Raw genomic sequence first — 8,991 nt, forward strand, 5'->3', positions numbered from 1 at the left:
TTGTACGTACTTAGGACAACTGCAACTCAAAAACAGTCAGTGTCATTTACCAGGTGGGTAGACGGTTATTGTTGGGGAAAATAGGGAAGTTCCTGAGCATGTATGCCCTAAAAAACAAACAAACCCCACAGCCTCAAAAACTCTGCCAAGGTAAAATATTTGTTTTTATTTTCTTATGTTTATGATTGGTTAATATATGATAGCAGTCCATATTGTACAAAAAGTAACTTGTGCTTTCTAAATAGCACCCGACTCTTAAATTTATTCTCTGGTTCAGTGGCAACTTATAGATGTTGCAATAAATCATTATTAGCTCTGATGAAAAGGTGCCACATCTTTTTTCTTTCTCTTGTCTCCTCCCTTACACAGGATGGAGTGACAATTAAAAGTCTCAGTTGCAGGCTTTCATCTGAGTGTAGAAAACTGCAGTCTGTAGAAATTACTGTATAATTCAAGCAGGATCAAACTATGGTTTGATATCCTGATTTGTTAACTAAATTTAATTGGTAAAAACCACAAGTTATTGCATTTAGATAGGAAAGGAGGTTTGTTCCAGATAAAATTGGAAACATTTAACTCTCCTCACGTTTGGAGGAAGTGGGACAAGGAAGCGGGAGCACACAAGCCCAAGACTTGACATGGCACATTCTTTATAACACTAACCTAGGCGTATAGTATAATGCCTGAATATGGCCAGTTCACTCTTATTTATATTTACTTTGGAGTAATTGAACTCAATGAGTTTTAGTTCCAAGTTAACATATTGCCTGTGCCAAAATAGTTGCTTACAATAGGATACACAGCTGTGTTCTAACATGACCACATCACAAAAATTCCCATAAGTTAGGGGTGTAGAATATGATGCCCCAGGAATCTCCTAGATGTTTAGGACAGATGGCCAGCTGATGAATTATTTGAAGCTATTACTAAATTTTCCACTAGAGGGAGCATGCTCCTACAGTTGACAGTTATTTACAAATACAGTACAGTAATGTGAATGTTTGGGAGTTTCTAACTTCAAAAGTTAAGCTTTATAGTCTGTTTCTATGTATAGGGTTAGGTGTGCTATTGATTTTCAGCGGATTAAGAGTTCTCTAACTCTGTAAAGGACCAGGCTGCTCATACTTCTATATACGTATCTTATCGAGCTGCCATTGGAAATGCAGGAAAGTTACTAGGCGACACTGAGACAGTGTTTGGTGCCTAATTCTCAGCTCCATCAAAACTGGTCGAGAGGCAGGTATTATTGATAGAACTGTTACCAGTGGAAAGAGTGCATCTGTAGAAACACTAAAACAATTTCATAAAAAAGCTATTCATGAACATTCCTGCCTACGTTATTCACACACACATGGAATATGGAAGTTCCATTCCCTGAGATGGGAGGGGAGGGGACAAGGAACCTGAAGCCCTCCAGGTGTTGTCAGTTCCACCTTCCTTCAGCCCAAGTTAGCATTGCTGGTGCTCCAGGATGATGGGAGTTGTCATCCAGTGACACCTGGAGGGTCACAGGTTCCCTGCTACCCCTAGTTAAGTGGCACATATCTGTTGTAGAAATAAAAAAACTCTTAAATACTTATGAAAAGCAAATATTCATTTCTTGGCGTTTACTGAGGTATGATCACAGGCCCATTAAATATTCCATCTTATATTTATTGAGAACTTATCACTCCTGATCTATTTCCTTCCCACTTTTTTGAAAGTAGGGGAAGACTTCTGTTTTGATATTTTCATTTCTCTTTCTGAATAAATCCTACTTTATTTACATATTTTACTTGCTTTGTGTTCTGCTTTGCTTTATTATTTCCTACATGAAAAGTTAAAACAAAATCTTTAAAATAAAAAGTGATGTTTATTAACATGAAGTTATTTCCCCCTTAAATTTTCTATAATAAAGACCATTCAATAAAATGGTAAAGGATATATTTATAAGATTCATTGTACCACTTCAAAATAACCCTGGCAGAGCACATGTCCAACCTGCAGTTTCCATCCTCATAAATCTAAGTTTAGCTATTGCCGTCGGATGTTGGTATAATTTAATGTGGCCTTAAGGCAAAAGTTAATATAATGGAACAACCTATGGAGTAATATACCCTCGTTCAATTTGCTGTGCATACTAATGACCCACTTTCCTTAGTTATACACCTGTGCAAAAGATATACTCTGTCCTTTTTATTGAGTCAAATACTGTACTTCCTGTTAAAAATTCCTGATAAAATATTCTTAACTTATCAAGCTTATCAATAATATTTCCTTTTCTTTGCTGAAATGTTCCTTTCTGCTTTACAGAGTTTTACCAGTAGATGGAGATATGTACAAAGAAACAGTTTGCTTTACTATTAAATGCTTCTTTCCCTACAGAAAGAACTGGCCTTGGTTTAAAAATCATTAGAGTGCATTTAATAGAGAAAAGAATAATCAATGAATGACATTTTGAAATGGATTTTAATAAACTGCAAAATAAATACTGACTTCTTGCCACAGTACTTGAGAGTTTAGTGAAATAATTGGTTTCCATGGCAGCTTATCTGTAGCATGAATAATGTGTGGGTACAATGCAGATATTTTACCTCCAAGCCCCACTGAAATAACTGTAAACTATATAAAATGTATATCTGACTGCAACAACAGTATTTCCTACAGATGTAAGTCCAACAATAACTGTACTGATAAAATTTAACCATTTGACTATGGTTATCACTGATTAGAGATATTTTTCTTTTTTTAAGAACACTTTGAATTTCTAATGCTTTTCAGATCAACCTACAGACTAAACAAGATATACATGCATACATAATTTTATTTGTATGCCACCTTTCCATCATTTAAACCATGCTCAAGGTGGCTTGTAGCATAAAACCACATTTTGTTACAAGCATAACAAAAACAGCCATAAATAATTAGTAAAACATCAAAAAGTACAAAACCAAATTAAACCGTTTCTACATAAATCATAATAAGATCTAAAATAAAGATACAAAAAATTAGTATCGAAAACAGCAACAGCTCCACCCCCAACAAAAAAAACCCTGAACAAAAACTCCAGCTCAGTAGACTTTCATCAGTTTCAGCTTCTGCAGCTGGAGTCAGTCAGGGCCCAGCCCTCCCAGGCCAGGTGGGGAAAGGCCTGCAAGGCAGGGAGGCAAGCCTTCCAGAACTCACAGCCAAGATGGAAAGGGGCCAAAACTGAGCAGCAGGACATCTGTTCTTCTGGAAGGTCCTAGGTTCAATTTTCAACATCTCCAGGTAGGACTGGGAATATCCCTTTTTAAAAGATTAGTCAGACTGTGTATGTATTACCAGCTGAAACATAGCAAGGTAATTATTCTTCTCTTCAAATTGAAATTGTTGAGTTTTTTGCAGGGGACAATGCATCATTATGCAGTATGCCATAAGAAATGACAAGATAAATACACGATTGTGGCAAACTCTGTGTACACAGCACCCAAACCAGCAATAGGAGCAGACTGGATACTTTGTGAATGGGAGTGGGAGTGAGTAGATAATTCTGAGCTAGATTGCTCAATGGTCTGATTCCGTATAAGGCAGTTTCCCATATTTCCTTATCAGTGTGGGATGTTTAAAAAACGTCATGAAAATTCAGCATTTTAGTGAGATTCCCCCCTGCCAACATACACATGTTTATAAGTAATTTTGTCTAAGATACACATTTTTCAAAGCAATTTTCCTTTATATAATGAATTTCTGTATGCTATTTTCATGAATGTATGTGTTTTTTATGAATACTTTTGCTTTAATATATGCATTTTTGTACACATAGCTTAGCTGAAGGACTGTATTGCAAAAGTGCAAATTTTGAAGGATGACTGTATTTTTGTTTGTGCTTTGTTTTGTTTCTGAAAGCATGGATTGGGTAGATCACCTATAAATGCAGTCAAGTTCAGAAGCCAATGGTGGCCTTGTGCTCTTGGAAAGGCTTCTGGTCCAGTGGAGGCATCCACTAATGGATACCCACTCCATTCTGTTCCCATCTGAAAATCGGCTCCAGAGAGTTATAGGATCCTGCAGAACAAGGTAGAAAGTAGTATGGAGGGAAAGGGGAATGGGCAAAAAATCGTCTTTCCGTCTTTTCCATTAGGGAGTGACTTCACTGGATCTAAAAGCCCTTCTAGAGCACGACAGCATTGTACCCAAAGGGTCTAACTTTCAATTAAACATGCTTAGAATTGGTATAAACTATGGAGTGAAGCATCTAAATGAGAATTTGTACGGACTGGCATGAATCTCTGCTCCCTTCCCAAATACCTGAGTTGCTATACTAGGAAAGCTGCTATTCTGCTGCTTCCATTCACATCACTAGACAGAGCTTGGCAGAAAATATCTTAGGTATGAGTTTTTGTCTCATCACTTCTCAGTTAGTTTACAGGATTAAACTCGCATTTCCTCGGTGTTTGGTTTTTGTTTGAAACTTATTTACTTGTGTGCAATTGTGATTTAATGGGGAGGGGAATCAGTCGGTACCTGGTCTCTTCTTGCTGTTTTTTTTTAACCTCTCTAGCATTGGAGAAGTGTTTTTTTTTGGGGGGGGGGAGTGCAAGTTAGCAAGGGGGTTTCCTGCTGCTGGGAGACTCTTGGGAAAGTTTGAAAAAAAACACAAGTAGTTCCCCAGTTGCAAATTAAATGAGAGGTTTCAAGAGTTACCAATTCCTTGCATTACCAAGGTGACCTTTCAGTGTTGTTAAAGGTGTGATGCAGAGGACGATGACCAAGATGATCAATAATAGAATGTGATTCTATGGCAGAGGGAAATGAATTGGATCATTTATTTCAATATTTTTTTTAATGGTACTGTACGTTTTTTATTATCTTCCTCCACACACATTTGTGAGGGTAGAATGCATATATATTCCTTTTGTTCATCAGTCTAGCACCACAGCTTTTGATAACCTTTTATCTGCACTAGTTTTATCTGAATGAAAGGTCAATAGCGCTCTCGCTCTCTCTCTCTATAAAATGTGATTATAATATGTTACTAGACAATGGAGTTTGCATGTATTAATTCAGCAATCTGATTGTGTCTCTAGCTGAGCATCCTAATCACATTTCAGTCTTCTTACCATGTGGATGGAGTTTTATCAATCTTTCTTCCTTACATTTGCTACATTTACATGTAATCTTTCTGAAAATGCATGGCCTTGTTCTCCTTTATCCCAAAGAGGCTGTAGGATAACTTTGGTCATATCCATACCATACATTTAGAGCATTTGTATATCATTTTAACAGCCATGGCTTCCCCCAAAGGATACTTGAAACTATCGTTTAAGGGTGCTGGGAACTGTAGCTCTCTTAGAGTGTCCCTTACTAACTCTCAGCACCTGTAACAAACTACAGTTCCCAGTATTCTTTTGGGGAATTCTGTCCCTACCTGCCTGAAGACGTCGATTATAGTGCCAGTCCCTAAACAGTCAGTGGTGGTATCTCTCAATGACTACAGACCAATAGCCCTAACATCTGTCGTTATGAAATGCTTTGAGAGATTGGTGCTAGATTATATTAAGGCTGGTCTTCCATCCACTCTAGACCCGTTCCAGTTTGCATACAGAAGAAATAGATCTACTGATGATGCTATTTCCATCGCTGTCCATACTGTACTGAGTCATCTAGAACGACAGGGAACCTACGCAAGGCTGTTGTTTGTGGACTACAGTTCTGCTTTTAATACAATTCTACCAGACAGGTTATTCCTTAAAATGACCAATTTGGGTATACATCAGAAGATCTGTTTGTGGGTAAGGAATTTCCTGACCGATAGGCTGCAGACAGTGAGAATGGGACCTTACTATTCTTCTACTCTAGTATTAAGCACAGGAGCCCCTCAGGGGTGTGTGTTAAGCCCCTTTCTCTATTCCCTGTACACATTTGACTGCACCCCACTGTATAAGTCCAACACAATCATCAAATTTGTGGATGATACAACAGTGGTGGGGCTCATTAGTGAGAATGATGAGGCTGCTTATAGGAAAGAAGTACAGGGGTTAATTCAATGGTGTAAAGAAAATAATCTTATGCTTAACACCAAAAAAACCAAAGAACTCATAATTGATTTTAGGAGAAAGAAAAGTGTATTTTTACCATTGCACATAAATGGCGAGGAGGTGGAGAGGGTTGGTAGTTTTAAATACCTGGGCACTTACATCTCTGAGGACCTCTCATGGACTGCAAATATTAATATGGTTGTGAGGAAGGTGCAGGGGAGGTTGTATTTCCTGAGAATGCTCAGAGGATTGAATCTATCTCAGCACCTACTTCTGTCCTATTATCATAGTACCATTGAGAGTGTCTTAACCTATAGTATATTATCGTGGTATGGGAGCAGCTCTGGAATGGATAAAAAAGCTTTACAGAGAATAATTAAAATTGCCCAGAATGTTATTGGGCTCCAACTACCAACCCTGGATGAGATCTTCACGTCTCGCAGCTTGAAGAAGTCACACAATATCCTGAGAGATCCCACCCATCCTGCTCACAACCTCTTTGAACTGTTGCCTTCGGGCAGAAGATACAGGACAATGAAAACACGAACCACACGCCTTCTGAATAGTTTCTATCCAAGAGCTCTGATTGCACTAAATAATGATCTCAGGGCCAGTTGTAAGAAATAGCAAGCAGTGAGTAGTAAGGAATGAGATAGGTTTTAGGTTATGCTATGCTTCTAATAGGTTGTGTTATATTCTGGATTATGTATGTTTTAATAGATTATGTCTGAATAGGATGAGTGTTGGAGATACGTGCAAATGTGTATGTGAATCCGGTCTTGGGTGTTTGATTTTCGTTGTTGTGTATACTGTGTATATACGGACAATGACAATAAATTTATCTAATCTAATCTAATCTAATCTAATGGTTAGAGTGCTATAAGAGGGCTTTAAGCCAGTCTTCCACAACCTATGGTCAGAGATGATGGGAATTGTAGTTGAACAATATATGGAGACCCAGGATTGGGAAACGCTTCTTTAAATGTGGATATAACTGGGTGTGAAATGCATTGTGCATAAGATTCAATCCAGGAGACTCTTCTCTCTGCCTAGGCGCCTATTTCCCCCTCTTCTCTGGGGCTTGTACAGGAGCCGCAATGGATTAACTGCAGACAGCATCTGTGTCATTTGCCTTCTGCTCTTGCCTCTCTGCTCTCTCTACTCTCCTAACCTTTATTCTTCACCAACAGCTTTTCTATTATATTGATTTCCTTTAGTGGACTCGATAAGTCATGGAAGGCTTCCACAAACATTCACGTCTGCCAGTTTGTCTCTGATGCATCCTCTCTGTTGTGATTTACTGTTGAAATCACACCTGTTATTGCAGATATATGTTTTAATCCAACCCCTCACAAACTGAGATGAACCCATTACTGATGTGTAGGATGTCCTTGGTGTGTAGGACATTTGAAACTGGAATAAACGAAAGAGGCAAATTATACAAAATTGGCATACACTTTGGAGGATTTAAAAATGCTTAAAATCTCTCCCCCTCCCCCACCCTCTCGAGTGGGGATGAAATCATAATCAACACACTCCTTTTATCTCTGGCAAGCTCTCTGTGCTGTTTGTCTCCTGCTGCATATTTCCACCAGATTCTTTTCTCTGCAAAACACTTGAGCTGTCACCCTTGTGGCACTCCAAGTAATGATTTACAGCAGGAGCCAAAAACAGGATGTACTTGGCTGGGGTAGAAACACGGCCAGCTTCATTGAAAACTAGCCGAAGGGACTGTGGCACCAATGGCTGATACAAACAACAGAGCATAGCGTTGCTGGGATATGCCAAGTGAAGAGCTACAGGGATTTGAGTTCTCGCATTTCTATCCGATTTGCTTATTACAATGCCTGGAAAGGCCATTTTTGCATGCCATGGAAAGCAGAGTAAACTTGGAAAAGGGTACGGACAAGAAATAAAATGTAAAAGACATCTGAAGGTGATATTGATTATTATGTCTGCATAGATAGTTGGTGGCTTGTTGTGTGCCGGTGTGCGTAATGCAGCACCTCCAGTTACACTTACGTAATTAGTTAGTCACTGAATGTAACTTCAGGTCTGCATCACTCAAAAACAACAGCATTACTAAGACTAGGAGCTCAGCCTTAGGCAAATTCACGGAGGATAAAGCTACCAATTGCTACTGTCATAATGTCTGTATTACCTCCCAGTATCAGAGACAGTATACCTCAGAAGACAGATTGCTGGGGATCATGCTCACATCTTGCTTGCGAGCATCCAACTGGGTGACACCTGGTTGGCCACTGGAGAACAGAGTGCCAGACTAGAGAAACTTTTGTTCTGATCCTACAGAACTCTTATGTTCCTAAGTGTACTTGGAAATTAATCCCACTGAAATCAGTAGCTGTCACATCCAAGTAAACATATGGCTGAGCTGCTAGTCTAAGATTTTATATTATGCTGCTCCTTCCCACTGCACTGCAGAGCAACGAGTGGTATCTGGTTTTCAGCATCATGTTATATCCGCAGCTAAACTCTTTGATATGCCGATATATCATGATGTCTGAAATTGCCCAGCCCTACCCCATACTGCTCCTGCTTGCATAAACCAGTGTGGAATGGGGGCTCACTAAGCTGAGCAAGCCCTCCAATCTGGCTCCCATGAGCAGGAGCAGTATAGGGTAGGGCTGGGCAATCAGCTGAAGGCCTGGCAGCCTCCCACCCACCTCTTAGCAGATCAAGACCCCACAGGGGGCTTCATTAAACCGTTCCACTGAGGTGCGGGCAGCTGTGCACCCACCCGCCCCTCAGCAGAGCAGTTTAAAGAAGCCACCACCACCTTCAGCCCCCACCTCCCCACCTCTTTCTTTCTAGTAGAAGCTGCCAGGACATTACCCCATTTGCCTCTACATAGTTCCATCCTTATTCCAGACATCAGGATATATCAGTACATCGTGATGTTTAGCTGATGATATATGACGATGTTGAAAACCGGATATTGCCCAGCCTTACTGCTCACAGACCAAACATTTAA

This window comes from Podarcis erhardii (genome assembly GCF_964252035.2).
Source record: "Podarcis erhardii genome assembly, chromosome: 11".
Lineage (NCBI taxonomy): Eukaryota > Metazoa > Chordata > Lepidosauria > Squamata > Lacertidae > Podarcis > Podarcis erhardii.